Here is a 16,142-nt window from a genome sequence, read left to right as displayed (position 1 = left end):
GCTTGCAGCACATGACGGGGAACTGAATCCCCATCGATTCGCCTATGCTTCTTGCGTGCAATACGGAGACACGTTCGCGCGTTTTCTTTTTTCTTCTTATCTCTGCTACCTTTATCACCGGCTCCCAGGCTAACGAGCGATCTTGTTATGATAGATGCGTGTGTACCGGGAGACTTACTGAGGCATGAAACTGGTCGTACTCCAGATGTAGCATAGAACAAATAGAGTATTGTTTTAGTATACGAATGGCGATGACCTGACTCGTGAGTGCCTTTTCATGGCATCATGGGCCCTCTAAAAACGGCACACAATGAAATAGTTAGCGAGAATGCTGCGGCAGCTGTTTTTTTTTTTTTTTTTTTTGCAGCTTTAACAATTCGAACTACGCCAGCGCTGTACCACGAAGGTTAGAGCTGCATGTACCCTCAACATGCCTCCTGTCGCTATTTTTATGAAGCACCGAAACGTGGTATCCGGTCGCCTTCCCATGGAGGCAGCCGTGCACTGCTAAACAACTCTTGAACTGGCACTGGTGGAACACCGACTCAGACGTCAAAGAAAGTGAGGTCGGGATGAAACACGGAAGGACAGGTTTTGGGATGAACCGAACAGCTCATGCAAGCAGGACGCCCGTAGGCGCCGGGAGGTGGTCAAAGTGAACTACATACCACTCTGTTGACTTGTCCTGGTCTTTAGCGCCCTTAGCAAGCCTGGGACGCCATTGCGGCGACCGCCAGACTAGCTGCGTGCACCGCGCCACACAGCTCGTATACTGGAGAGCAGCTCGTTCAGTACATTTAATTGCACGTGCAATAGCCGCAATAGACTACGATATAGAAAGAATTTTCGCTGTTCAGAAACAAAAAAAAAAAAAACACAGCACGGACACGGAAGGAAGTGGACGGTACGGCTGCCCTGCAGTTTGTTTTTGATTATATTCTACCAATATGGCCAGGTTTCCGCTTTGAATTCTCGTTCATGTGGCTGTGTACGTTTTTCTTTCAATTTCCGCACCGCGCCCTTTAAGCGCCGAGAGTCGACCATCAAGGGATTTAGATGCCAGTTTTAAAGCTCTCAACGTTTCAGGCACAGCTAGTTGGTACTTTGTGGACTTCGGTATTTCCCAATGCTCATAGCATTTACAAACCCCGACACGTTCGCCTTCATGAGACTTCGGTTTCGTAGCGAAGCCACTCGGCGTACGTGTAGAATTCACTTCAAGGCCTTTCAAGGTCGCTCAAAGCCCTGACGAGGTTGGCTGCATCTCGACAAAGAGTCCGTTATGCACGAGTAGGCCGAAGCTGAGGCCTGCCGGAGCACAGCCGCGTGCACGAACCCGTTCGAGCTCGGCGGCATCAGGTGTAGGCGTACGATGATTCGCTTTTACCGCCGTGAACGCTGTAGGAGAATTGCTAAAAGAAACACGTACCCCGGCCTCTTCCATTAGCAAGAGAAGCGCAGAGATACAAAGTCGCACATTGCTGCAGTGGGGACGGTAACGAAAAAATTCCCCGCATTTCCCCGAGGGGAAGAATGTGAAAGTGCGAATGCACGAGTTGAATTTGCGCGGTTCGGTAATGTTCGCGAAAGAGAGATCACACACACACACACAACTACAAAGAAAGAAAGATGCATTTATTCACAGACACCTATTTGTGTTGTCGTTGTACTTGATTGCTAGAGCGGATCTCAGCTTTGAAATTTCGTGTCAGTACTCCTTTAAGCAGGTGCATTAGCCCTTCTCACGCCCGATTCCTGGCCAATCCCCCACGTGGGTATGTGCCATGTCAGCGGCCAGGCAGCGCGCGCCCATCTCCCCCCGTTGCCAAGGAAGACGAGGAGATTCCTGGCCAATCCCCCACGTGGGTATGTGCCATGTCAGCGGCCAGGCTGCGCGCGCCCATCCCCACGTGCGCGGACATCGCCGGTGGACGCAGGTTCAGGGTCGCTTAAGAAGTGCATTAGCACTTAAAATTTGACGCCATTCTTCGTGTCCCTCGCTGTTATGATGTCACCGCCAGTGACGTCAGTGCGACGCAGGGCAGTGGATCTTTATCCTCGAGTCAATGATTGCACTGAAATGAGCAAAGAATGGGCGTGACCGAGCTCCGCACCATGCAAACTTGAAGAACAGCTAGGGCAGCGACTATCAAGAGGCAGTCGTGGTTGCGGAGCTACAGCGCTAGCTCGCCAAGCTTCTGGGGCGCAACACTGGATACATTAAGGGCAATAAAGTTTGAGAGAGAAAGCAAAACATTTATTTAGCATATTTATGCGTGGGAGTGGCTTCTCAGTCCGGACCTCTTCGTCAGCACGATCGACCTCTTTGGCGAGGTGTGCGCTGGACGGCGTGGTCTCCCGCTGCTCGGGTGTCTGGTTAAGGAACGGGAGTAGAAAGTACGAGTTTAGAACTACATGCCAAGGCAATGTGGTACAGGGAGGCTGAATGTCCGCAGAACTTGCATTGCGATGAATGCGGGTTAGGGAAATGCATATGGAGACGGACCGGGTGAAGGAACGTGTTGGTAAGTTTGACATATGGGCTAGATGACTAAGCATAAGCTGCTCCAAAACAGTGCGGAGTCTGCGACTAAAGAAGAGCTTGCACGGTTCAACCGAATGACAACAAAAAGGAAAGCAGAGGACGTAAGCATCTGTCGGTGCGCGGAGGTGAAAATATCCAAGATAAATCTTTAAGCGGTGATAAACTCTGGATAATATTGTAGCGGCAGGGCAGATGACACGAGCCATGGTTGAAGATGAAGTGGTGTATTTACAGGATGAGACGATTTGTTTACAACCGGCCATAACGGAGCCCTCGCTTCAAGTGGTGGTGGTGGTGCCAAAAGAGATGGCTCATACCCACTCAGGGGGATTGGCCAGGAAAGGGGCGCTCACAGAGAGAAATTACAAGGTAATTAAAGAAAGACATTTAAGGAGGTAAATAAAATATGAGGGAAATATATACAGAAAAAAACAACTGCTCAAACATGAGACGTAGCAACAGGAAGTGTTGAAACCAACATGAAATAAAAAATAAAAAATAAAGGGAAAGAAAACATGAAAAGTACGTAGAGAAATTAAACAAGAAGGGAAGCTGGCGAAGGAGAGGCAGTGGGCGGGAAGGCACTGATAGTAGCGATCATACACGCAGGGATCTTTTTGAGGGAAGCCCGGCATGGCCTGGGGCTAGCACGGGAGACGGCCAGATTCCGAAATGAACAAGTGCACGGCGGAGCAAAGATCTGCGCGGCTAAAACCCAGTGCCTTCGCCCCGAACGATAAGATCAGAGGAACAGACAGTGGGAAGGCCAATTTGTTAAAGCTGTTTTCCAAGTATCTTTTTCGTATGGAGGAGTACCGTCGGCAGGAGAGGAAAAAATGTTCAGCTGTTTCTAATTCGTTACAAAATGCACAGAGTGGTGAAGGGGCCAGATTGCAGCGATACAAGTAATAATTTAAGTTTGGGACACCACACCGAAAGCTGGTGAGGGTAACTTCACAAGCTCGTGACTGACTAATCCGGCACTTCCATGAGTGCCGAAGGTGCTCGAGGTCATAACTTGCGTACGCAGATTCCTCCATGCTTTGTAGCAGGCCTAATCTTCGAAAGCGTGCCGAGGTGACAAAATTTATGGGTGGTAGAACCTCCATCACTGGGCCATCCACTGCAATGCCCGCCAGAGTGTCGGCCGCTTCGTTGAGCCAGATACCTGCGTGGCCAGGCACCCATACCAAACGAAGTTTTTGTAAAGACGGAGGCAGTAAATACCCAAGGGCCCGACGTAGGGGAGAAGACTTTGAGCCCGATAGGGCAGTGCAAACAGAAAGAGAATCTGTAAGCACAATTGCGTGATTTGTATCCGAATGTAGCTTTCTAAGGGCCAAAACAATCGCTAGATATTCAGCATGAAAAGATGTAGTGAAGTCAGGCAATCGGAGGGAAAACGCCCAATCCAAACCGGGAGAAAAAATTCCCACTCCTGCCTTCTCATTCCGCACAGAGGCGTCGGTTGCAATGATTACATGGGAGGGGAAACCGGTAAGGTGATCTTGCAAAAGGCCCGTTAAAAGGCTCAATGGGAGTAATTTAGCGTTCGTGGGAAAAATTTCATCAAAGGCTATCTCTAAAGATGATACTGAATGATTAGGAACAGGGACAGACAAAAGGGCCACATGTAAGGGGTCTAGTAAAGACTGTACAACTATAACCTGCGGGCGTTTGAATCGGGGCCATGGACTGCTGAAAAACAGCGAAGGCCATGTTACGAAGGCAGTTTGCGGTCTAGATATGGGAGACGCCATTACCCTTATGAATGCGTCAACAGTGAGGACATGCATGCGGAAACGTAAAGGGGGAATTCTGGCTTCCATATACAAAACGTTGATCGGTACATATCGGGGAAGACCCAGGCATAGTCTTAGGGCTTGACGTTCCAGCATTACTAGCGGCCGAAGTTTGTACTGAGGGCTTCCTGAAAAAAGCACACATCCAAATTCTAGGATTGGCCGGACGTACATTCGGTAGATCATTAATAAAGTGTCACGGCGCATTCCAAATCTCTTATTACTTAATCTTCTCAAAACAGAGACAGACCGTGCTCCTTTGGTAGAAATATAATCAATGTGTGGGCGCCAATCCAGATTGTACTCATATATTATTCCCAGGTATTTTAGAGAATCGACCTGGGGAATGTTTTGTTGGCGGTAGCTGAGAGAAAAGGAGACTGGGCCCCCAGCCGGAAATACAAGGAGAGCACTTTTTTGCACATTTAGGGTGAAGCAGAGGCCATCCAGCCAAATCTCTAAGGCGCATAAATAGGCCTGCAGGCGTACGTACAACGTGTGGATGTCCTTTCCTGACGCGAAAAAAGCAATGTCGTCAGCGTAAACGTACACCTGAATGTCTGGACTTATAGGAACAGAGCTCATCAAAATATTAAAAAGCACGGGAGACAAAACAGAGCCCTGGGGAACACCTCGGGTTTGAGAGTATACTGGAGAGGAGAGGCCCTGCTGAGAACAAAAGAATTTTCTACCTGACAGAAAATTTCCGATCCATGATATGATATAGTTTGGGAAAGGAAAACGCTTAAGTGCGTTAAAAAGAATTCTATACTCAACACTGTCATAAGCTTTAGCGACATCCAAGGTAACTAGCACTGCAACTTCTTTTCGTGAGCGTGCCAATTGAATGCGGCTCTCCAGATCAATATGAGCAGACCATATAGAACAGCCCTGCCTGAAACCTACCTGCTTGGGGCTCAAGATGTTTTCGCATTCTAAGATATTTTCAATTCTACTGAGCAGAATTCGTTCTACCAATTTTACTACATTGGAAGTGAGGGATATAGGCCTAATGTTATCTATCACGAACCCCAACCTTTTGTTTTTAAGTAGGGGAACAATCTTTGCCAGTCGCCACTCAGGTGGGACCCACGAATGACGTAAGGAGTAGTTAATTACATGCAAAAGAGAGGCGGGGGACTCACTGAACAGAAGTTTTAGCATTTTGACTGTGATGCCATCAGGACCTGGAGCCGCGTCGGGGGCTCGACGTAATCCCTCCTCGAGCTCTTCCAGAGTTACTTCTACAAAGTTGTCCTGTCCATATCCGGTAAGGATGGATGGCGCCACCGATGTGAAACGCTGTTGTAATCCCTGTGCAATCCCGTTGAGAAAATCCTGGGTTTCATCCGGGGAAATGATAACCGACTCAACGTTCTGATCTGGGGGAGCTACTTTCCAACTACGTAGCACCTTAAACAGGGTGCTTTTTTTCCGTGGGTCCGATAGAAAAGAAAATCGTTGTGTCTTATATTCTTCCTTGGCCTTAGCAATAGTTCTTTTGAAAATTGCGCGAATAAATTTAAAACTACTCCAATTATCGGGGCACTGGTTGCGAAGCAGCCTCTTCCACGCAGCATTTCTGCGTCTCAACTCACGCGTGCACTCATCGTTCCACCAGAAACTGCAAGGGCCATCCCTAACCGATGACACTGTGAATTTTGAACGTTCTGTTGCTTCGCTAATCAAATTTAAAACTTCCGTAGCTGTACTCTCTTCGTCAACTGGGGCCATTGAAGAAAGAGCTGAGCGTAATGCTTTACCAAAGCGCGTCATATCTACGAATGATTGAACTTTCCGGTTCGGAGTTCGCACGGAGCATAAGATTTCGAAAAACACTGGAACGTGATCACTGTTGGTGGCATCAGAAACTGTGTCCCACTCTCTTACCAGACCTGGCGTAGAAAGAGTCAAGTCCACGACTGAGCGGGACTGGCCCCTTATGCAAGTTGTCACCCCGGAGTTATGACAGGAAAGGTTGTGATCTCCAATCCATTCCCATAATCTCCTACCGCATGCATCGGTGCGGTAGCCCCAGGATACGTGGTGAGAGTTGAAATCACCTGCTAAAACACTGTGGGGTTTGCTTGAGGCGAGAGCGGTATCTAATGGTTTCGTCGATGCAACACCAGATGGGAAGTATGCATTAATCACTGTGAAGGGAGTAGAGTTTGGAAGACAGATGTCAACGCCCAAAATTTCGCATTCACTTGATAACAGTGTAAAAGAAATAGATGCCCTGTGGCAGAAAGCCGTGGAAACTAATGTAAGCAAGCCTCCGCCCCTACCTTGCCGGTCCAAGCGGAACGAGCGAAAGTTACGGACGGTAAAAAATTTAGAGGGAGATAGCCATGTTTCCTGGAGCAGAATAATATCCGGGGAGAGCTTAGATATTTGATAGGAGAGGTCAGGAGAAGCACTAATTGCGGAGCGGCAATTCCACTGCAAAACCCGGATCCGCCCTATAGCGACTCGAGCTGTGCAGAATCAATTGCCTGTTTTACAATGTCTCCAGACTTAGAAAAGCGAGCCATACCTTTTTTCGTTTTTGACTTAGGTCCCTTGTCTGTTTTTACATCTGTGGGAGAGCGAGTCCTCTTGCTTTTGAGTGGAGACGAAGGAAAAGCAGTCTCCATCTCAGAAGAGCTATCCTCAGTGGATGAGGAGACCGGTAGGGCATACATGCTTTCAGGGGGCTGGGAAGCAGCGAGGTTTGTATGCGATGCCAAAGGCACTCCAGTGGTTGTCATGGAGGAGCTGGATGTAGACGCACTCATCTCCTGAATACCCTGAGCTGATGATGAAGCAGAAGTTAATGGGAGAGCAGTGTCTGCAATGATTTCCGGATGCTGAGGGCGAAGAGAAGCAGGAAGAAGGGGAACCGCCTGAATAAACTCCGAAAGCTTCGCTGTCAGCAGCTGCATCTGGGCAAGACACTGGGACATCGTGAGCACCAGCGGCTCCACATGTTTCGCAACTGCCTTCTCTGCTGCCGCGTCCATCATGCTTTTCAAAGCCGTCTCCGTAAGAGGGATCTGTTTAGACGTAGCACCTGCATAGCTAACGGCCCGTTCCTTGACAGTAGCTATAGCTTCACCGCGCGAGCACCGGCGTTTCTCGATTACTTCCACAATCCTCTCCTCCTGCGCACGAGCGGTGCAGCTGATTGAGTCCGCCGGGTGATCCTCGCCACAAAGGCAACATTTCACATCACCGCTGCACTGGGAATCCGCGTGCTCTTCACCGCAAGTACAGCATCGAGCTACTGACTTACAGCCTCCCTGACTGTGGCCATAGCGCCAGCATTTGCGACACTGCAACGGTCTTGGTTTGAGGGGTTCGACTCGAAACAAAAGTGGCCACACTTTAATTTCTGATGGGCAGGAGCGGCCAATGAACGTGGCAATCACCGATTCAGTTGGTACTCTGGTCTCATTTACTACACGATTACATCGGTAGACGGAGATTGCGCCAGCCTTTGCAAATTGCTCGAGCACCTCCGGGGGAGTCAGGGCAGTGCTGACACCGCGAATCAATCCTTTCGAGCAAGCTAGATGCGGGGGGATAAAGGCGCTTACCGGAACCGACGCAAACGTCGAGCAGGCAAGCAGGTCCACAAGGCATTCTTTATCTGAAGACCGACACAAGATTCCTCCCCTGCCGAAAGGCCTTACCCCCGTGATCTTTTTGAAATGGGCGGTGGCCGCCCTCAAGTCGTTTTGGATGGAGCTCGGGTTGTTCCGGCGAATGAAACCGCCGTTGGAAGGCACCAGGGCCACGGGGATGCTCGTCACACCGCCACTTGTAAACTCATCCAACGGGAGTTCCTGGGTAGGGAGGGACGCCGACCAGGGCGATGTGCCCCGGCCGGGAGAGTTGCCATTCATCTCTTCCGAAGTCACTGCCTCACCTGCGCGAACAACACACAGAGAAAAGGGCAAAGGGGAGATACAAGCAAAGCCAAAAATCTAAAGAAAAAACTCTCAGATGAGCAGCCCAGAACCTGGCCAAGCACCCAAGGGCCCCGTGTCACCGCTGGCCCTGCTCTTCGTGGTCCTGAACGAATAGTTTGCACGCGTGCGCACCTGACCGTGCCGCGTGGCAGCTGCTCAAGTCTCTTGCTGCGCCTGCACGCAGCTTCTTCCTCGTCGCCATCGTCATTGACGGTGGGCCTTTTCGTTCAGAGATTGTCCGCCACGTCCCGTGACAATATAAGCAATAGAAGGACGAGAAGGAGGACGAGGAATGAACTTTATTTGGACCAAAGCTGGTCAAGTTCTCGACCCACGGCGATAGGTGTTCACCTTAGTTATGGTCTAGCCAGCACATGTCTTAGTCCAGAAGTCCCTGCGCCGCCACTGCCTGGCGGGCCCTTTTGACCATCTGAGGCTTATCGCCGGGGTCTGGGCTGAGTGAGGGAACGAATGGGGGTGATGAAAGGAGTGTAGGAACACTTTCCTGTCATGTGGTGCAGTGTGCATATTTGGGGGTAGAATCTGCAGTAGGCGCAATGCTAGCTGGGATGGATGGCATAGAGGAGGGGGCCGTGTGTTCATCTTGAACACATACTGGCTTCTTTTAAAGCGAAGCAGTGTCCTCACTGATGCCGTTGCATGCCAATACGTCCTGCAGGAAAGCCAACTTTCTCCAACGACGATGATTAATGATCGAGGGTGGAGGGAAAGAAAAAACAACGCTTCCCGTGGTCGGAATCGGACCTGGGTCCCTCGAGTTATGAAGCCGGCCGCTATCCTAATGTTCTATTCCAACATGGCCGAAGCGAACGCCAACCGATTCGCGCCGTACACCCCAAACTCAAACGTTAGGACGAGAGTCGCTGTGGGTATTCTAGAGAAGCGGAGCATACCTCCAGAGTGGCACATACTCGCAGTGTGGGTTTGGCCAACCAAAGAATCAATCATTAGAAAGCTTTGCGTTCAACCGTCGTCGTCGTTGGGAGGAGGGGTGCATGATTTTTTGGTCAACTTGTCGTGGGGCGGTGGATGATAGAGTGCGGCTTTCGAAGAGGTGGTGTTCAAGCGTACCTTAATGTTTGCTGCACGAGGTGGTCTTCTTTAAACGGTGACGGAGAGGTGCTGGGGAAATTCGCAGTAGATATGCGCGCGGACAGTGGCTTGAGCCCCCTCATCTCCCTCCAGAGACGCACGTCCCGGGCTCCGTATCCTCCCAAAGTGGGTCCATAGAATTTTAACACTATAGATGCGTAAGCAATGTCCATTTGGAAGGGTGCAACCGATGGCGAACTCACGCAGTCCTTAAACCGAACACTCTAAGATGTCCCCGTGGGGTGTCTTTACTCCAACGCTCCAGGATGACCAATCGAAGTGGCCTATTGTGCAAATTCGACGAATGAGTGGCAGCGGTAGGGCTCGGCTACAGCGGCCACCGTGCTGGAGGAGGCCACCCGGCAGGCCCGGCTGACCTACGCCGCATCTTCGGCCACGGCAGAGCTTGTGGGGGTCCAGCTGGGCCTGGACCTGCTGCTGGAGCTGGAGACCGCACCCGAGCGCTGCGCCCTGCTGTGCGACTCCCGGGTGGCTCTGCTGCGCATCCGGGAGGGCGACCCGCACTCTCTTCTGGTTCGGGGCGTGCGCGAGAAGGCGGAGCGGCTGGCAGACAGGGGCGCCCGGCTGCGGCTGCAGTGGGTGCCCGGCCACATCGGGCTCGAGGGCAACGAGCGGGCGGACGAGCTGGCCGCCGAGGCCCACGAGCTGACCCTCGAGGCCACGGATGCCCAGACAGCGGCGGACGACTCCCGCCTGCTTATACAGCGGCACGTGCGGGCACAGCACCCGGACCCATGGCTGGCCGCTGGAGAGGCCCCACCACCTGTACGGGCCGCACGGCTGTCCCGACAGCAGCGTTTGGCAATCCTGCGCCTCCGCGTGGGGGCTGTGTGGACGGCTGAACGGAAGCACCGCCTGAGGCTGGCTGACAGCCCTGCCTGCCAGCACTGACGCGCACCTGTCCAGTCCCTGCCGCACCTGCTCTTCGAGTGCCCCGAGTATGCGGCAGGGAGGCCGGAACTGCTGGCCGCCCTGGGGAGAAGGGCTCGGCCGCTAGACGAGCTGCTATGGCAGCCGGGCAACACCAGGGAGAGGGACAGCGTCCACGAGGCGCTGGGCGGCTACCTGGATGCCTCAGGGCTCCGCCTGGCACTACACTCCCTGGCCCAGTGACTGTGTGGACTTTTTCTTTTTCCTGGACCAGACTGTGTGTGTGCGTGTGTGTGTGAGTGCGTGTGTGTGTGTGTGTGTGTGTGTGTGCGCGCGCGTGAGCGCGCGTGTGCGTGTGTGTGCGCGCGTGTGTGCGTGTGTGAGTGTGCGTGTGTGTGTGTGCGCGTGTGCTTGCGTGCGTGCGTGTGTGTGTGTGTGTGTGTGTGTGTGTGTGTGTGTGTGTGTGTGTGTGTGTGTGTGTGTGTGTGTGTGTGTGTGTGTGTGTGTGTGTGTGTGTGTGTGTGTGTGTGTGTGTGTGTGTGTGTGAACTTGTAAATATCCCCCTTCTTCCCTGTCTTCTGTAAATATTTCACCTCTATCCTCTGTCTCTCCTCTCTATGAATCTGTCATAGTCTGTCCCAACTCCCACGCCAGCAGGCGTTCCGGTGTCCATCCCTGGGTGTGACAATTTACGCCTGCCGGTGGTCTGTCCTTTCCTTTTCCTTGACAATAAATAAAGGGCATCTGCGCATGGACATTGCGCAATGCAAAACTCCATTCACGCCCTGCGTGTTGTCCCTGCGCACATGCACTTTTTTAGTCAAATCTTATTGTCACGGGACAGGCGGACAACGCCCCATGGCGCCACGGTTCATCATCGGTGACGGCGGGAGGGTGTCTGGCGTGCAGCCTGCGGGGGAATTGTCATGGCAGTTTGTAAATATTGCAAATAGATCGTTCATTAGCGACCATGAATCGTGTCCTGCCACCGCGTAACAATGTTTGGCTTCTTCATTCACCGAGTCTGCACACTTGGTCAACTTCTATTGGTAATTTTGGCGCGCTGTGGTGAAGACGACCTACGGGGACTTCTTAGAGCGAGTGCCAACAACTGAGGCCTCATGATTTCGCGGGAGCGCGCGCGTAACGATCACGCTTCATCGTTTCTAGGGTGAAGCACCTTAGGGGCTGTCGTCGTCTCATGCCGTCACGGTAAATCAAGTTGCCAAACGATGGTCAAAAAAGAAGTGTATAATGGATACAACGGATATAACCGGTTCAAAATAAACTAACATGATTTGAACATTTAAAATACAGGAATAATCAAGATTTAATTGCATTAATAACAGGAAATTGTTAAATTCCGTCTCGAAATTGTTTACAAACCCCAGGTTTTCTCCTGTAAAGCATACTTAGCATGCTGCGGCGTGTGACACGAAGACAACTTACGGCCAGTCTGTCTCTCATTTAATTGCTTAAATACGGCTCAACGCAAGGGATGGCTCCACCGCCTCAGCAAGCGCGCGATTGCACCTCCCACCGGCGCTTCTCAGGCGCCCAATCAGCGCGTGCCATGTGGCAAGAGAGAGACTTACAATCTTTGAATACACTTATACTGCATGCTCACCCCTCCCCAGGTTCCACGGTAGTGGAAATGGCCCGGGATTTTCGTGTATCTTCCTTCTGTTCTGCTGATACATTTAGGGTGTTTCCGTTTTTAGCCAATCCCCCACGTGGGTATTTGCTTCAGTGAAGGAGCAACACCAACGACGCTTCAAAAGTTTCTTTAAAATTGCATTTCACACAGCGGCAAGATTTCTGTCAGCCCCGAGCGCATGGTGTAAGCATGCTGCCGAAGGCGCTCATATACCTGAAGCTCCCAGTTTGCATGAAAGCGGAAGGGACTTCGTACACACAACGCAGTCCCCTTATTTGACGAATTGCTTAACATGTTTTTCCCACGTGCAATTCTTTGCGCTTCCTGCTGAAGAAGAATGGAGATAAGGCAGGCGTGAGTACTGTTTTACCGGCGCCGAACAAATACTCCGTGCGTCATGGTCAACAATGATAAAGGCCAAGAGTCACGAGTCAAAGCCCTGTAAGTTTTTTTGTTTTTTTTTGTGGGTGCGATAATGAGGCTATGCCACGATCCGGAACCAGTACGTGTGTCGGATTGGCGCGCACTTACGCGATCGCTCCGCCCGCTTACATGTGAGCCGCCAACATTTCCACTTGCGACCCATTTGCGTCATCCGCTTTGTCCACATTTTATTCCTTATTACTTCGAACAGAATAGGGTCCAATAGCAATGATCGTGATGCCAGACTACACTCAGCACAGCGACAGTAAACGATATTGCAACCAGCCTGGAACATCCGCCATCGTCGTGGAGTTTTTTTTTCCTCCTATAGTCTACGTGGAATCATGGAGGAACGAATGCACGGAGGAGCTTACTATCTCATCACTTTAAAACCGGATTTTTAGACACTAAAAAAAATTAGCCCCATCTTCCCGACCCCTTTCCCTACCCCTTGAGCTCAGTAAAGAACGTTTTTCACCACCACCACCATCTTCCCGAAGGGAACGCTGAGTAGATGCGGAGCATCTCGGGGTTCCGTTGTGTTTCCGTTGTGTTCGTTGTCGAATTTGGGGACCCACTAACTGACGGGACTGTTGCTTCCGTCGCACTTCATCGGAAGAACGGAGTGAAGTGGAGTCAACCGCAGCAAGCGCTGAACTGAACGCGCGCAGCGCGCTACCCGATTTACATTCAAGGTTGAAGGAGAGGAGACGAGAGGAGGAGAGATGCGCAAGCGCCGAGCATGCGCCGCGAAATCAGAAGCGAGAACGCGGGAGAAGTGAAAGCGAAGTGCACGAAGCTGGTACGAGAGAAGAAGTGGCGGGAGTATCGCGCAGCCAACGTTACTAGACACGCAGCTGTGGGAGAGAGGGAAGGAGGAGAGTTGCGTATGCGCAGTGTGGGTGCGGACGCCGACGCGGGACATGCCCAGACTATAAGATGCTCCGCATCTAAAAGAGCGTTTTAGGCGCCATAAAGACGAAAGGAAGACGGAAAGGAAGACGGAACCTTAAGACGAAAGGAAGACGGAACGCGGCTATAATGAAGCATACAGCCCTCTGGGGATACAGCAAATACGAGTGGTAAGGGGAGTCTGGAAAGGGGTCATGGTACCAGGATTAACTTTCGCTAATTCGGTTCTGTGCATGAAGCCAGAGACCCAAGCGGGCCTGGAAGTAAATCAGAGGGCGGTAGGCAGATTGGCCCTAGGGGCCCACAGTAAAACTACAAATGAAGCTGTACAAGGGGATATGGGCTGGTCGTCTTTCGAGGCGAGGGAGGCGCAGAGCAAGATAAAGTTTGAGGAGCGACTTCGTGACATGGAGGACGAAAAATGGGCCGCGAGGGTGTTTAAGTACCTGTATTTGAGGAGCGGACACGCGGTGGAGACGGAGGACCAGACAGCTGACCAAGCGGTACGGAAAGTCGGTAGGGGAAAGCGGGGTTTACACAACAGTTAAAAAGCAGGTAAAGGCAGCAGAGACGACGAAGTGGGTACAGAGAATGGGAGGGAAAAAAATCCTGGAGACTTATAGGGCAGAGAAACGGGAAATTAAGAAGGAGGGATTCTATGGCAATACGAGAGGCAGTGCGTTGCTCTTCGAGGCACGGGCAGGGTGCCTGAGAACCCGGGCATACACGGGTAGCTACAGGCAGCAGGATGAAACGTGTGCATGCTGCGGCAGTGATCGGGAAACTATAGACCATATTGTCAGGAGCTGCACAGAGATACGGCCACCGCGGGGGGAGGGGGAAACGACGCTGGCGGAGGCCTTGGGATTTGGGGCGAGGGGGAACCTCAACTTCAAGGCCATAGAGGTGACGAAGAGGCGACTGGAGTGGTGGTGGAGGAAAAGTAGGGAAGGGATGGGTACGCAGGCGGAGTAATGCGGACGAGAATTTTGAACAGCGAGAGGAGAAAAAAGGGGGGTGGGGGCGATGAGTTTAAAACAGAAAAGAGGGAGAGATGGGAGGGAGGAAGCAAATATATAGGTTAGCTGGGAGTAGGGCAAGTAAACGTAATAAAACAGGCAAGTCGGTTGCTGACAACCGAAGCCCCGATTCAAAGGGAAAGCACTATAATCATCATCAAGGCGAGGCAGGACCACAGCAAGTGGTGAAGGTCGGCAATCGCGTCGTGATGGCACAAAGGCGCCAACAGTTCAATATAGCCGTTTATTTGCCCCATAAAACAGCTGGACTAATGGCGGTCTATTGGATTAATTCAACCAGCGCACTGCTCATATTCATGCTCAATGGCCACCATCGCTTGCACGGGCGTCGCACATAGCGAAACAGGCATGAAAAAGAATATTTGAGAGCTGTGAATATTGATTAGAAAAAACCGCTGCGTTATGTCTGCCTGACGAAAAAAAAAAAAAGAGATACACAAACAATAAACCCGAGACGACGATTTATCAAGAAATTAACCTGCTGGTACATGAGGACTTTTAGGTACAACTCTAGCAATTTTCAATGATAACCGAACTGTTCAGACAAGGCATCCCGTCACTGCCAAATACAAGTTTCGACACATTCGAAGAGCATTTTTCAAATGGTGTTTAGCAGCCGGCCTAGCAGATTTTTGGTGGATTTAAAGCGTGTTTTAGAGCCCGTCAGCAGTGTGAATTTTACGGCGCAAGGAAATGCAGCTGCGCGGTGATGCATCGCCGTTGGCTTTTAGAAATGATCTGCTAACGAAGGCCTGCCGATGCTCAACCGTTGCGTTGAAAATGGAGTTGGATTTGAGTATGCACATGCTCGAGGAAGTCTGTTTGGAGAGCACGCGAAACGTAACTCAAGAATCACTGTGAAATTTTTCGAAACAATTAACTACCACCCCCTTCAAAAAATTAGAAAGAACGCAATGGGCGAGGACCAGTTTAAGGTGTTTCTCATGGAGGAAAGAAAAGGTTTCCTCCATGGTGTTTCTCTATCCTCGTCCGGACGCCATTGCGCTCTTTTTAATTTTTTGAAACCATGAACCAACTCGCCCAACAAAGCATTTTACCACCATCTCCAGAATTTTTTATTCAAAAATTGTGCCTCTTGTCACTGAGACTGAGCTCGATATGGTCCTATTCCGCTGCCACTAGAGTTCCTCTATATATATAGAGGAACTCTAGCTGCCACTAGCGCCCGTTTACGGGGAGTTGATGGAACTAGAGTACTAGTCACAGTATTAACTCTACGCTAGCCACCCCGTAGAGTTCCGAACAGTCAATGCTAGCTGCCCAGTAACATGAATAACGATCTGAAAGGGCATTCGAAAGCGAAAGTCAAGCCTAAATGGTGTTCACATAGACGCCAATTTTGAAAATGGACACCATAAATTTTTACACAAATGCCAATAATTTCAAAAAGAAAGTGTTACGTTTGTTCCAAATACCCATAAACACCTATGTTTAATAGGCATTTAGGCCAAAATAGGCATTTGTAGGCACTATAAAACACCTTAAAAGCACTTCCTCTAATTCGTGCTTACATATCAAAGTGGGGCGATAGGGCTGCAAGGAATAAAATAGGCATGTGCCTAAAATTCGGTATCTAACACTTGCTTGCCGCTGCGGTCAATTAAAACTGTTCGCGTGCCATTGGGTAGCTTACGCTGATTTCCGTACCTGGGGCGACCTTCCTCGGTGCATTCCACTCATAGCACTTCTTTACATTTCACTCATAGCTTGGGCTTAATCATGATTACCATATCCTTTGATTTCGCAATGAACGTTCTTGAATCATTACAGGGCGGAAGTCAACTT

This window comes from Haemaphysalis longicornis, unplaced genomic scaffold (assembly GCF_048455015.1).
Source record: "Haemaphysalis longicornis isolate Haplotype H1 unplaced genomic scaffold, Haemaphysalis longicornis Haplotype H1 scaffold_2, whole genome shotgun sequence".
NCBI lineage: Eukaryota > Metazoa > Arthropoda > Arachnida > Ixodida > Ixodidae > Haemaphysalis > Haemaphysalis longicornis.
This window is presented reverse-complemented; position numbering follows the sequence as displayed.